This window comes from Cryptomeria japonica, unplaced genomic scaffold (assembly GCF_030272615.1).
Source record: "Cryptomeria japonica unplaced genomic scaffold, Sugi_1.0 HiC_scaffold_20, whole genome shotgun sequence".
Taxonomy (NCBI): domain Eukaryota; kingdom Viridiplantae; phylum Streptophyta; class Pinopsida; order Cupressales; family Cupressaceae; genus Cryptomeria; species Cryptomeria japonica.
The window spans coordinates 1,528,303-1,542,931 of record NW_026728842.1 but is presented as its reverse complement, the minus strand read 5'-3'; the positions used below and the strand labels follow the sequence as shown (position 1 = coordinate 1,542,931).

Here is a 14,629-nt window from a genome sequence, read left to right as displayed (position 1 = left end):
TGTGTGCTCCAAGGTGCGGCGTGCACGAAGTCGGACCCCGGTTTGCCCCGGGTGCGCACCTCGCGTGCACCTTGGTGCGCACACCTTGGCTGGGTTGCGCGCCCTGGTGGGCACCATGGTGCGCACCAAGGAGCGCTCCGAAGTGTGCTCCAAGGTGCGCCGTGCACGAAGTCGGAGCCCGGTTTGCCCCGGGTGCGCACCTCGCGTGCACCTTCGCCGCGGTGGGCACCATGGCGTGCACGAAGTCGGAGCCCGGTTTGCCCCGGGTGCGCACCTCGCGTGCACCTTCGCCGGGGTGGGCACCTTGGTGTGCAGACCTTGGCTGGGTTGCGCGCCCTGGTGGGCACCATGGTGCGCACCAAGGAGCGCTCCGAAGTGTGCTCCAAGGTGCGGCCTGCACGAAGTCGGAGCCCGGTTTGCCCCGGGTGTGCACCTCGGGTGGGCACCTTGGTGCGCATGCCTTGCCTGGGCTGCGCACCAGGGCGGGCTCAAGATGGCACCCGCGTTCCTTTTTTTTCACTATCTTTCAAAACGGAAATTTTAAAATCTCATTTTTTTTTGCCTTTTTCTGGAAATTAGTGAAGGCAGCGCATCAAAGGTGCGCACCTCGCTGCCCACCACGGTGCGCAACGCCGGTGGGCACCCGGGAGTGCTTCGAAGTGTGCTCCAAGGTGCTGCGTGCACGTTGTCGGAGCCCGGTTTGCCCCGGGTGCGCACCTCGCCTGCACCTTCGTCGGGGTGGGCACCTTGGCTGGGTTTGCCCCGGCTGCGCTCCGAAGCGGGGTTATTGGAGCGCCGCCTCTTTTTTTGTCGGAGCGTTTGGTGGGGTTTCTCGCATTGGCTCTTCCCAGGCCCGGTTGCCACCCTGGCGCGCACGAAGTCGGAAGTAGGGTTAATTGCCCGGGTGCGCACCTTTGCCAGGGTGGGCACCTTGCCTGGGCTGCGCACCAGGGCGGGCTCAAGATGGCACCCGCGTTCCGTTTTTTTCACTATCTTTCAAAACGGAAATTTCAAAATCTCCTTTTTTTTTTGCCTTTTCTGGAAATTAGTGAAGGCAGCGCATCAAAGGTGCGCACCCGGGAGCGCTACGAAGTGTGCTCCAAGGTGCGGCGTGCACGTTGTCGGAGCCCGGTTTGCCTCGGGTGCGCACCTCGCCTGCACCTTGGCCGGGGTGGGCACCTTGGCTGGGTTTGCCCAGGGTGCGCTCCGGAGCGGGGTTACTGGAGCGCCCCCTCTTTTTTTGTCAGAGCGTTTGGTGGGGTTTCTCGCATTGGCTCTTCGCAGGCCCGGTTGTTGGGTGCGCTCCCACCCTGGCGCGCGCGAGGTTGGAAGTTGGGTTAATTGCCCGGGCGCGCACCTTCGCCAGGGTGGGCACCTTGGTGCGCACACCTTGGCTGGGCTGCGCACCAGGGCGGGCTCAAGATGGCACCAGCATTCCCTTTTTTTCACTATCTTTCAAAACGGAAATTTTAAAATCTCGTTTTTTTTTGCCTTTTATGGAAATTAGTGAAGGCATCGCATCAAAGGTGCGCACCTCGCTGCCCACCTTGGTGTGCTCCGAGGTGCCCACCACGGTGCGAACCCGGGAGCGCCCCGATGTGTGCTCCAAGGTGCGGCGTGCACGAAGTCGGACCCCGGTTTGCCCCGGGTGCGCACCTCGCGTGCACCTTGGTGCGCACACCTTGGCTGGGTTGCGCGCCCTGGTGGGCACCATGGTGCGCACCAAGGAGCGCTCCGAAGTGTGCTCCAAGGTGCACCGTGCACGAAGTCGGAGCCCGGTTTGCCCCGGGTGCGCACCTCGCGTGCACCTTCGCCGCGGTGGGCACCATGGCGTGCACGAAGTCGGAGCCCGGTTTGCCCCGGGTGCGCACCTCGCGTGCACCTTCGCCGGGGTGGGCACCTTGGTGTGCAGACCTTGGCTGGGTTGCGCGCCCTGGTGGGCACCATGGTGCGCACCAAGGAGCGCTCCGAAGTGTGCTCCAAGGTGCGGCCTGCACGAAGTCGGAGCCCGGTTTGCCACCCTGGCGCGCACGAAGTCGGAAGTAGGGTTAATTGCCCGGGTGCGCACCTTTGCCAGGGTGGGCACCTTGCCTGGGCTGCGCACCAGGGCGGGCTCAAGATGGCACCCGCGTTCCGTTTTTTTCACTATCTTTCAAAACGGAAATTTCAAAATCTCCTTTTTTTTTTGCCTTTTCTGGAAATTAGTGAAGGCAGCGCATCAAAGGTGCGCACCCGGGAGCGCTACGAAGTGTGCTCCAAGGTGCGGCGTGCACGTTGTCGGAGCCCGGTTTGCCCCGGGTGCGCACCTCGCCTGCACCTTGGCCGGGGTGGGCACCTTGGCTGGGTTTGCCCAGGGTGCGCTCCGGAGCGGGGTTACTGGAGCGCCCCCTCTTTTTTTGTCAGAGCGTTTGGTGGGGTTTCTCGCATTGGCTCTTCCCAGGCCCGGTTGTTGGGTGCGCTCCCACCCTGGCGTGCGCGAGGTTGGAAGTTGGGTTAATTGCCCGGGCGCGCACCTTCGCCAGGGTGGGCACCTTGGTGCGCACACCTTGGCTGGGCTGCGCACCAGGGCGGGCTCAAGATGGCACCAGCATTCCCTTTTTTTCACTATCTTTCAAAACGGAAATTTTAAAATCTCGTTTTTTTTTGCCTTTTATGGAAATTAGTGAAGGCATCGCATCAAAGGTGCGCACCTCGCTGCCCACCTTGGTGTGCTCCGAGGTGCCCACCACGGTGCGAACCCGGGAGCGCCCCGATGTGTGCTCCAAGGTGCGGCGTGCACGAAGTCGGACCCCGGTTTGCCCCGGGTGCGCACCTCGCGTGCACCTTGGTGCGCACACCTTGGCTGGGTTGCGCGCCCTGGTGGGCACCATGGTGCGCACCAAGGAGCGCTCCGAAGTGTGCTCCAAGGTGCGCCGTGCACGAAGTCGGAGCCCGGTTTGCCCCGGGTGCGCACCTCGTGTGCACCTTCGCCGCGGTGGGCACCATGGCGTGCACGAAGTCGGAGCCCGGTTTGCCCCGGGTGCGCACCTCGCGTGCACCTTCGTCGGGGTGGGCACCTTGGTGTGCAGACCTTGGCTGGGTTGCGCGCCCTGGTGGGCACCATGGTGCGCACCAAGGAGCGCTCCGAAGTGTGCTCCAAGGTGCGGCCTGCACGAAGTCGGAGCCCGGTTTGCCCCGGGTGTGCACCTCGGGTGGGCACCTTGGTGCGCATGCCTTGCCTGGGCTGCGCACCAGGGCGGGCTCAAGATGGCACCCGCGTTCCTTTTTTTTCACTATCTTTCAAAACGGAAATTTTAAAATCTCATTTTTTTTTGCCTTTTTCTGGAAATTAGTGAAGGCAGCGCATCAAAGGTGCGCACCTCGCTGCCCACCACGGTGCGCAACGCCGGTGGGCACCCGGGAGTGCTTCGAAGTGTGCTCCAAGGTGCTGCGTGCACGTTGTCGGAGCCCGGTTTGCCCCGGGTGCGCACCTCGCGTGCACCTTCGTCGGGGTGGGCACCTTGGCTGGGTTTGCCCCGGCTGCGCTCCGAAGCGGGGTTATTGGAGCGCCGCCTCTTTTTTTGTCGGAGCGTTTGGTGGGGTTTCTCGCATTGGCTCTTCCCAGGCCCGGTTGCCACCCTGGCGCGCACGAAGTCGGAAGTAGGGTTAATTGCCCGGGTGCGCACCTTTGCCAGGGTGGGCACCTTGCCTGGGCTGCGCACCAGGGCGGGCTCAAGATGGCACCCGCGTTCCGTTTTTTTCACTATCTTTCAAAACAGAAATTTCAAAATCTCCTTTTTTTTTTGCCTTTTCTGGAAATTAGTGAAGGCAGCGCATCAAAGGTGCGCACCCGGGAGCGCTACGAAGTGTGCTCCAAGGTGCGGCGTGCACGTTGTCGGAGCCCGGTTTGCCTCGGGTGCGCACCTCGCCTGCACCTTGGCCGGGGTGGGCACCTTGGCTGGGTTTGCCCAGGGTGCGCTCCGGAGCGGGGTTACTGGAGCGCCCCCTCTTTTTTTGTCAGAGCGTTTGGTGGGGTTTCTCGCATTGGCTCTTCCCAGGCCCGGTTGTTGGGTGCGCTCCCACCCTGGCGCGCGCGAGGTTGGAAGTTGGGTTAATTGCCCGGGCGCGCACCTTCGCCAGGGTGGGCACCTTGGTGCGCACACCTTGGCTGGGCTGCGCACCAGGGCGGGCTCAAGATGGCACCAGCATTCCCTTTTTTTCACTATCTTTCAAAACGGAAATTTTAAAATCTCGTTTTTTTTTGCCTTTTATGGAAATTAGTGAAGGCATCGCATCAAAGGTGCGCACCTCGCTGCCCACCTTGGTGTGCTCCGAGGTGCCCACCACGGTGCGAACCCGGGAGCGCCCCGATGTGTGCTCCAAGGTGCGGCGTGCACGAAGTCGGACCCCGGTTTGCCCCGGGTGCGCACCTCGCGTGCACCTTGGTGCGCACACCTTGGCTGGGTTGCGCGCCCTGGTGGGCACCATGGTGCGCACCAAGGAGCGCTCCGAAGTGTGCTCCAAGGTGCGCCGTGCACGAAGTCGGAGCCCGGTTTGCCCCGGGTGCGCACCTCGCGTGCACCTTCGCCGCGGTGGGCACCATGGCGTGCACGAAGTCGGAGCCCGGTTTGCCCCGGGTGCGCACCTCGCGTGCACCTTCGCCGGGGTGGGCACCTTGGTGTGCAGACCTTGGCTGGGTTGCGCGCCCTGGTGGGCACCATGGTGCGCACCAAGGAGCGCTCCGAAGTGTGCTCCAAGGTGCGGCCTGCACGAAGTCGGAGCCCGGTTTGCCCCGGGTGTGCACCTCGGGTGGGCACCTTGGTGCGCATGCCTTGCCTGGGCTGCGCACCAGGGCGGGCTCAAGATGGCACCCGCGTTCCTTTTTTTTCACTATCTTTCAAAACGGAAATTTTAAAATCTCATTTTTTTTTGCCTTTTTCTGGAAATTAGTGAAGGCAGCGCATCAAAGGTGCGCACCTCGCTGCCCACCACGGTGCGCAACGCCGGTGGGCACCCGGGAGTGCTTCGAAGTGTGCTCCAAGGTGCTGCGTGCACGTTGTCGGAGCCCGGTTTGCCCCGGGTGCGCACCTCGCGTGCACCTTCGTCGGGGTGGGCACCTTGGCTGGGTTTGCCCCGGCTGCGCTCCGAAGCGGGGTTATTGGAGCGCCGCCTCTTTTTTTGTCGGAGCGTTTGGTGGGGTTTCTCGCATTGGCTCTTCCCAGGCCCGGTTGCCACCCTGGCGCGCACGAAGTCGGAAGTAGGGTTAATTGCCCGGGTGCGCACCTTTGCCAGGGTGGGCACCTTGCCTGGGCTGCGCACCAGGGCGGGCTCAAGATGGCACCCGCGTTCCGTTTTTTTCACTATCTTTCAAAACGGAAATTTCAAAATCTCCTTTTTTTTTTGCCTTTTCTGGAAATTAGTGAAGGCAGCGCATCAAAGGTGCGCACCCGGGAGCGCTACGAAGTGTGCTCCAAGGTGCGGCGTGCACGTTGTCGGAGCCCGGTTTGCCTCGGGTGCGCACCTCGCCTGCACCTTGGCCGGGGTGGGCACCTTGGCTGGGTTTGCCCAGGGTGCGCTCCGGAGCGGGGTTACTGGAGCGCCCCCTCTTTTTTTGTCAGAGCGTTTGGTGGGGTTTCTCGCATTGGCTCTTCCCAGGCCCGGTTGTTGGGTGCGCTCCCACCCTGGCGCGCGCGAGGTTGGAAGTTGGGTTAATTGCCCGGGCGCGCACCTTCGCCAGGGTGGGCACCTTGGTGCGCACACCTTGGCTGGGCTGCGCACCAGGGCGGGCTCAAGATGGCACCAGCATTCCCTTTTTTTCACTATCTTTCAAAACGGAAATTTTAAAATCTCGTTTTTTTTTGCCTTTTATGGAAATTAGTGAAGGCATCGCATCAAAGGTGCGCACCTCGCTGCCCACCTTGGTGTGCTCCGAGGTGCCCACCACGGTGCGAACCCGGGAGCGCCCCGATGTGTGCTCCAAGGTGCGGCGTGCACGAAGTCGGACCCCGGTTTGCCCCGGGTGCGCACCTCGCGTGCACCTTGGTGCGCACACCTTGGCTGGGTTGCGCGCCCTGGTGGGCACCATGGTGCGCACCAAGGAGCGCTCCGAAGTGTGCTCCAAGGTGCGCCGTGCACGAAGTCGGAGCCCGGTTTGCCCCGGGTGCGCACCTCGCGTGCACCTTCGCCGCGGTGGGCACCATGGCGTGCACGAAGTCGGAGCCCGGTTTGCCCCGGGTGCGCACCTCGCGTGCACCTTCGCCGGGGTGGGCACCTTGGTGTGCAGACCTTGGCTGGGTTGCGCGCCCTGGTGGGCACCATGGTGCGCACCAAGGAGCGCTCCGAAGTGTGCTCCAAGGTGCGGCCTGCACGAAGTCGGAGCCCGGTTTGCCCCGGGTGTGCACCTCGGGTGGGCACCTTGGTGCGCATGCCTTGCCTGGGCTGCGCACCAGGGCGGGCTCAAGATGGCACCCGCGTTCCTTTTTTTTCACTATCTTTCAAAACGGAAATTTTAAAATCTCATTTTTTTTTGCCTTTTTCTGGAAATTAGTGAAGGCAGCGCATCAAAGGTGCGCACCTCGCTGCCCACCACGGTGCGCAACGCCGGTGGGCACCCGGGAGTGCTTCGAAGTGTGCTCCAAGGTGCTGCGTGCACGTTGTCGGAGCCCGGTTTGCCCCGGGTGCGCACCTCGCCTGCACCTTCGTCGGGGTGGGCACCTTGGCTGGGTTTGCCCCGGCTGCGCTCCGAAGCGGGGTTATTGGAGCGCCGCCTCTTTTTTTGTCGGAGCGTTTGGTGGGGTTTCTCGCATTGGCTCTTCCCAGGCCCGGTTGCCACCCTGGCGCGCACGAAGTCGGAAGTAGGGTTAATTGCCCGGGTGCGCACCTTTGCCAGGGTGGGCACCTTGCCTGGGCTGCGCACCAGGGCGGGCTCAAGATGGCACCCGCGTTCCGTTTTTTTCACTATCTTTCAAAACGGAAATTTCAAAATCTCCTTTTTTTTTTGCCTTTTCTGGAAATTAGTGAAGGCAGCGCATCAAAGGTGCGCACCCGGGAGCGCTACGAAGTGTGCTCCAAGGTGCGGCGTGCACGTTGTCGGAGCCCGGTTTGCCTCGGGTGCGCACCTCGCCTGCACCTTGGCCGGGGTGGGCACCTTGGCTGGGTTTGCCCAGGGTGCGCTCCGGAGCGGGGTTACTGGAGCGCCCCCTCTTTTTTTGTCAGAGCGTTTGGTGGGGTTTCTCGCATTGGCTCTTCCCAGGCCCGGTTGTTGGGTGCGCTCCCACCCTGGCGCGCGCGAGGTTGGAAGTTGGGTTAATTGCCCGGGCGCGCACCTTCGCCAGGGTGGGCACCTTGGTGCGCACACCTTGGCTGGGCTGCGCACCAGGGCGGGCTCAAGATGGCACCAGCATTCCCTTTTTTTCACTATCTTTCAAAACGGAAATTTTAAAATCTCGTTTTTTTTTGCCTTTTATGGAAATTAGTGAAGGCATCGCATCAAAGGTGCGCACCTCGCTGCCCACCTTGGTGTGCTCCGAGGTGCCCACCACGGTGCGAACCCGGGAGCGCCCCGATGTGTGCTCCAAGGTGCGGCGTGCACGAAGTCGGACCCCGGTTTGCCCCGGGTGCGCACCTCGCGTGCACCTTGGTGCGCACACCTTGGCTGGGTTGCGCGCCCTGGTGGGCACCATGGTGCGCACCAAGGAGCGCTCCGAAGTGTGCTCCAAGGTGCGCCGTGCACGAAGTCGGAGCCCGGTTTGCCCCGGGTGCGCACCTCGCGTGCACCTTCGCCGCGGTGGGCACCATGGCGTGCACGAAGTCGGAGCCCGGTTTGCCCCGGGTGCGCACCTCGCGTGCACCTTCGCCGGGGTGGGCACCTTGGTGTGCAGACCTTGGCTGGGTTGCGCGCCCTGGTGGGCACCATGGTGCGCACCAAGGAGCGCTCCGAAGTGTGCTCCAAGGTGCGGCCTGCACGAAGTCGGAGCCCGGTTTGCCACCCTGGCGCGCACGAAGTCGGAAGTAGGGTTAATTGCCCGGGTGCGCACCTTTGCCAGGGTGGGCACCTTGCCTGGGCTGCGCACCAGGGCGGGCTCAAGATGGCACCCGCGTTCCGTTTTTTTCACTATCTTTCAAAACGGAAATTTCAAAATCTCCTTTTTTTTTTGCCTTTTCTGGAAATTAGTGAAGGCAGCGCATCAAAGGTGCGCACCCGGGAGCGCTACGAAGTGTGCTCCAAGGTGCGGCGTGCACGTTGTCGGAGCCCGGTTTGCCTCGGGTGCGCACCTCGCCTGCACCTTGGCCGGGGTGGGCACCTTGGCTGGGTTTGCCCAGGGTGCGCTCCGGAGCGGGGTTACTGGAGCGCCCCCTCTTTTTTTGTCAGAGCGTTTGGTGGGGTTTCTCGCATTGGCTCTTCCCAGGCCCGGTTGTTGGGTGCGCTCCCACCCTGGCGCGCGCGAGGTTGGAAGTTGGGTTAATTGCCCGGGCGCGCACCTTCGCCAGGGTGGGCACCTTGGTGCGCACACCTTGGCTGGGCTGCGCACCAGGGCGGGCTCAAGATGGCACCAGCATTCCCTTTTTTTCACTATCTTTCAAAACGGAAATTTTAAAATCTCGTTTTTTTTTGCCTTTTATGGAAATTAGTGAAGGCATCGCATCAAAGGTGCGCACCTCGCTGCCCACCTTGGTGTGCTCCGAGGTGCCCACCACGGTGCGAACCCGGGAGCGCCCCGATGTGTGCTCCAAGGTGCGGCGTGCACGAAGTCGGACCCCGGTTTGCCCCGGGTGCGCACCTCGCGTGCACCTTGGTGCGCACACCTTGGCTGGGTTGCGCGCCCTGGTGGGCACCATGGTGCGCACCAAGGAGCGCTCCGAAGTGTGCTCCAAGGTGCGCCGTGCACGAAGTCGGAGCCCGGTTTGCCCCGGGTGCGCACCTCGCGTGCACCTTCGCCGCGGTGGGCACCATGGCGTGCACGAAGTCGGAGCCCGGTTTGCCCCGGGTGCGCACCTCGCGTGCACCTTCGCCGGGGTGGGCACCTTGGTGTGCAGACCTTGGCTGGGTTGCGCGCCCTGGTGGGCACCATGGTGCGCACCAAGGAGCGCTCCGAAGTGTGCTCCAAGGTGCGGCCTGCACGAAGTCGGAGCCCGGTTTGCCACCCTGGCGCGCACGAAGTCGGAAGTAGGGTTAATTGCCCGGGTGCGCACCTTTGCCAGGGTGGGCACCTTGCCTGGGCTGCGCACCAGGGCGGGCTCAAGATGGCACCCGCGTTCCATTTTTTTCACTATCTTTCAAAACGGAAATTTCAAAATCTCCTTTTTTTTTTGCCTTTTCTGGAAATTAGTGAAGGCAGCGCATCAAAGGTGCGCACCCGGGAGCGCTACGAAGTGTGCTCCAAGGTGCGGCGTGCACGTTGTCGGAGCCCGGTTTGCCCCGGGTGCGCACCTCGCCTGCACCTTGGCCGGGGTGGGCACCTTGGCTGGGTTTGCCCAGGGTGCGCTCCGAAGCGGGGTTACTGGAGCGCCCCCTCTTTTTTTGTCAGAGCGTTTGGTGGGGTTTCTCGCATTGGCTCTTCCCAGGCCCGGTTGTTGGGTGCGCTCCCACCCTGGCGCGCGCGAGGTTGGAAGTTGGGTTAATTGCCCGGGCGCGCACCTTCGCCAGGGTGGGCACCTTGGTGCGCACACCTTGGCTGGGCTGCGCACCAGGGCGGGCTCAAGATGGCACCAGCATTCCCTTTTTTTCACTATCTTTCAAAACGGAAATTTTAAAATCTCGTTTTTTTTTGCCTTTTATGGAAATTAGTGAAGGCATCGCATCAAAGGTGCGCACCTCGCTGCCCACCTTGGTGTGCTCCGAGGTGCCCACCACGGTGCGAACCCGAGAGCGCCCCGATGTGTGCTCCAAGGTGCGGCGTGCACGAAGTCGGACCCCGGTTTGCCCCGGGTGCGCACCTCGCGTGCACCTTGGTGCGCACACCTTGGCTGGGTTGCGCGCCCTGGTGGGCACCATGGTGCGCACCAAGGAGCGCTCCGAAGTGTGCTCCAAGGTGCGCCGTGCACGAAGTCGGAGCCCGGTTTGCCCCGGGTGCGCACCTCGCGTGCACCTTCGCCGCGGTGGGCACCATGGCGTGCACGAAGTCGGAGCCCGGTTTGCCCCGGGTGCGCACCTCGCGTGCACCTTCGCCGGGGTGGGCACCTTGGTGTGCAGACCTTGGCTGGGTTGCGCGCCCTGGTGGGCACCATGGTGCGCACCAAGGAGCGCTCCGAAGTGTGCTCCAAGGTGCGGCCTGCACGAAGTCGGAGCCCGGTTTGCCCCGGGTGTGCACCTCGGGTGGGCACCTTGGTGCGCATGCCTTGCCTGGGCTGCGCACCAGGGCGGGCTCAAGATGGCACCCGCGTTCCTTTTTTTTCACTATCTTTCAAAACGGAAATTTTAAAATCTCATTTTTTTTTGCCTTTTTCTGGAAATTAGTGAAGGCAGCGCATCAAAGGTGCGCACCTCGCTGCCCACCACGGTGCGCAACGCCGGTGGGCACCCGGGAGTGCTTCGAAGTGTGCTCCAAGGTGCTGCGTGCACGTTGTCGGAGCCCGGTTTGCCCCGGGTGCGCTCCTCGCGTGCACCTTCGTCGGGGTGGGCACCTTGGCTGGGTTTGCCCCGGCTGCGCTCCGAAGCGGGGTTATTGGAGCGCCGCCTCTTTTTTTGTCGGAGCGTTTGGTGGGGTTTCTCGCATTGGCTCTTCCCAGGCCCGGTTGCCACCCTGGCGCGCACGAAGTCGGAAGTAGGGTTAATTGCCCGGGTGCGCACCTTTGCCAGGGTGGGCACCTTGCCTGGGCTGCGCACCAGGGCGGGCTCAAGATGGCACCCGCGTTCCGTTTTTTTCACTATCTTTCAAAACGGAAATTTCAAAATCTCCTTTTTTTTTTGCCTTTTCTGGAAATTAGTGAAGGCAGCGCATCAAAGGTGCGCACCCGGGAGCGCTACGAAGTGTGCTCCAAGGTGCGGCGTGCACGTTGTCGGAGCCCGGTTTGCCCCGGGTGCGCACCTCGCCTGCACCTTGGCCGGGGTGGGCACCTTGGCTGGGTTTGCCCAGGGTGCGCTCCGAAGCGGGGTTACTGGAGCGCCCCCTCTTTTTTTGTCAGAGCGTTTGGTGGGGTTTCTCGCATTGGCTCTTCCCAGGCCCGGTTGTTGGGTGCGCTCCCACCCTGGCGCGCGCGAGGTTGGAAGTTGGGTTAATTGCCCGGGCGCGCACCTTCGCCAGGGTGGGCACCTTGGTGCGCACACCTTGGCTGGGCTGCGCACCAGGGCGGGCTCAAGATGGCACCAGCATTCCCTTTTTTTCACTATCTTTCAAAACGGAAATTTTAAAATCTCGTTTTTTTTTGCCTTTTATGGAAATTAGTGAAGGCATCGCATCAAAGGTGCGCACCTCGCTGCCCACCTTGGTGTGCTCCGAGGTGCCCACCACGGTGCGAACCCGGGAGCGCCCTGATGTGTGCTCCAAGGTGCGGCGTGCACGAAGTCGGACCCCGGTTTGCCCCGGGTGCGCACCTCGCGTGCACCTTGGTGCGCACACCTTGGCTGGGTTGCGCGCCCTGGTGGGCACCATGGTGCGCACCAAGGAGCGCTCCGAAGTGTGCTCCAAGGTGCGCCGTGCACGAAGTCGGAGCCCGGTTTGCCCCGGGTGCGCACCTCGCGTGCACCTTCGCCGCGGTGGGCACCATGGCGTGCACGAAGTCGGAGCCCGGTTTGCCCCGGGTGCGCACCTCGCGTGCACCTTCGCCGGGGTGGGCACCTTGGTGTGCAGACCTTGGCTGGGTTGCGCGCCCTGGTGGGCACCATGGTGCGCACCAAGGAGCGCTCCGAAGTGTGCTCCAAGGTGCGGCCTGCACGAAGTCGGAGTCCGGTTTGCCCCGGGTGCGCACCATGGCGTGCACGAAGTCGGAGCCCGGTTTGCCCCGGGTGCGCACCTCGCGTGCACCTTCGCCGGGGTGGGCACCTCGGCTGGTTTGCGCGCCCTGGTGCGCACCAAGGAGCGCTCCGAAGTGTGCTCCAAGGTGCGGCGTGCACGAAGTCGGAGCCCGGTTTGCCCCGGGTGCGCACCTCGCGTGCACCTTCGCCGCGGTGGGCACCTTGGCTGGGTTGGGCACCATTGAGCGCTCCGAAGTTTGCTCCAAGGTGCGCACCATGGCCCTCCAAGGTGCGCAGCATGGCGTGCACGAAGTCGGAGCCCGGTTTGCCCCGGGTGCGCACCTCGCGTGCACCTTCGCCAGGGTGGGCACCTCGGTGCGCACACCTTCTCAATGTTTTCTTGCCTTTTCTGGAAATTGGTGAAGGCAGCGCATCAAAGGTGCGCACCTCGGTGTGCTCCGAGGTGCGAACCCGAGAGCGCTTCGAGGTGCGCACGAAGTCAAAAGTCGGGTTAATTGCATTGTTTTCCCCGGGTGCGCTCCGAGGTGCACAACATCGGTGCGCACCAAGGAGGGCTCCGAAGTGTGCTCCAAGGTGCGCACGATGGCGTGCACCTCTGGTGCGCACGATTCGGAGCTCGGTTTGCCCGGGGTGCGCACACCTTGGCTGGGTTGCGCACCTTTTGTGCGCTCCATGGTGCGTACGAAGTCGGAGCTCGGTTTGCCCCGGGTGCGCACCTTGATGCGCACGCCTTGGCTGGGCTGCGCACCTTGGTGGGCGCCTCCAAGGTGCGCACGAAGTCGAAGCTCGGTTTGCCCCGGGTGCGCACCTTGGTGGGCGCCATGGTGCACTCCGAGGTGCCCAAGATTGGTGCGCACCAAGGAGCGCTCCGAAGTGCGCTCCAAGGTGCGCAGGTGCGCGCGAAGTCGAAAGTTGGGTTAATTGTCCGGTTTGCCTCGGGTGCGCACCTTGCGTGCACCTTCGCCAGGGTGGGCGCCTTGGTGCGCACACCTTGGCTGGGCTGCGCACCCGGGCGCGCACACCTTGGCACCCGCGTTTCCTTCATTTTAAATTTTTTTTTTTTACAATCTCTCAAGTGGGAAATTCTATAATCTCAACTTTTTTTGCCTTTTCAGGAAACTTTTGAATGGAGCGCATCATTGGTGCGCTCCGAAGTGTGCTCCAAGGTGCGCACCTCTGGTGCGCTCCAAAGCTCTCTCCAGCTGCGTGCACCTGCCCCGGGCGCGCACCCGGCCCCGCCCAGCTTCGCTCACCTGTCCCGGGCGTCTGGTGCGGAACCTTAGAGTAAGAAACATCACCGTGCACCTTGGCCAACGTGCGTGACTCGACCGAGCGCGCACTGGCCGAGGTGCACACCGATTTCACCTGGGTGCGCGCGCAGCACCTCGGGCGCACCGGGGTGCGCGCACAACGCCCGGGTTGCACCGTGGCCTGTGTGCTCGGGGCGCCTCGGGTGCGCGCTCGGTGTCGCCCCGGCGCGCGCGGTAGTGCGGGCAACGCACCCCGGCCCGGCCCGGCCCCGACGAGAACGCAAACGGGCAAAAGGTTAATTCAAATAGCATTGCGACGCCCGGCGAAAAACTAAAAAAGGGTGCAACACCGGGACTTCCCGGGAGGTCACCCATCCCAGTACTACTCCGGCCCAAGCGCGCTTAACTGCGGAGTTCTGATGGGATCCGGTGCACTAACGCTGGTATGATCGCACCCGTTATGAGCTTGTCGCAGTGTGTACTTAGCAAACCGCGACCCACGTGCGAATCCACCCCGGCCACCCACCCCCGTCGAGGTGCACACCCTCCCTCGCGAAGTGCGCCCCGTTCGCCAAGTGTGAGCCCTGCCCGGGTGCACGCACCTTGCTAGGGCATCGGGTGTGCACCCGGCCCGGCCTACGTGCGTGCACCTGGACGGGGCGTCGTGTGCGTGCAGTGTCCCGTCTGCAACGCGGTGCCCACACACCACCTCGGGCGCAACGACCTGCGCTCACATGTGGGCCGAGTGCACCTTGGTGCATGTTCGGGGCGCCTCGGGTGCACGCTCGATCTTGCCCCGGTGCACCAAGGCGCTCGGTTTGCCCCGGGTGCGCACTTGGTGCAAGGTGGGCACCCAAAATAGGGATCAAGCACCAAAACACAAGTTTCGGGATGCAAAATGGGACCCAAGGACCACAAATGCGTTCCAAGACCCATGATGGGTCCACGAGAACAAAAATGTGTTCCGAGACTTAATAAACAAATATTGGGTTTTAGGAGAAGAAACATGCTCTGATGCCCAAAACGAGAATCGACCCCGAAAAGGCCACAGGCCAAAAGTGGGATGCGAGACAAAAAAAAATGGGACCCGAGGACCAAAATTGGGTTCCCAGGTCGAAGACAGGGCAACCGGACAAGAAACGACCTCTAAGGCTCGAAATGAGTCCCGACGACTAAAACTTGACAAGAAGCACCCATCAGGCACCCAACTCGACACCCATGGGATGCCGACCCACCCGGGCTTCCACCTAGCACACCTTGGCACCCACCCACCCTCACACCCAACCTCGCACCCAACTTAGCACCTTTGAACCCACATTGGCACTCACCCTGACCCTGGCACCTTGGAACCCACATTGGCACTCACCTTGACCCTGGCACCCACCTTTGCACTCACCTTGGGACCCACCCTGGCTCCCACCTCGGCACCCACCCAGACACCCACCTTGGTTCCTTGGCACCCACCTTGGATCCTTGGCACCCACCC

At 62.7% G+C, this 14,629-nt stretch overlaps 1 non-coding gene across 1 annotated transcript; it reads right to left on the bottom strand.

Annotated features, from left to right (window-relative positions):
- Positions 1-13,481: 13,481 nt before the first annotated feature.
- Positions 13,482-13,600, bottom strand: LOC131861103 (5S ribosomal RNA). The gene has a single exon (XR_009360184.1). It is a non-coding gene; the product is annotated as a 5S ribosomal RNA (ribosomal RNA).
- Between the last annotated feature and the right edge of the window lie 1,029 nt (positions 13,601-14,629).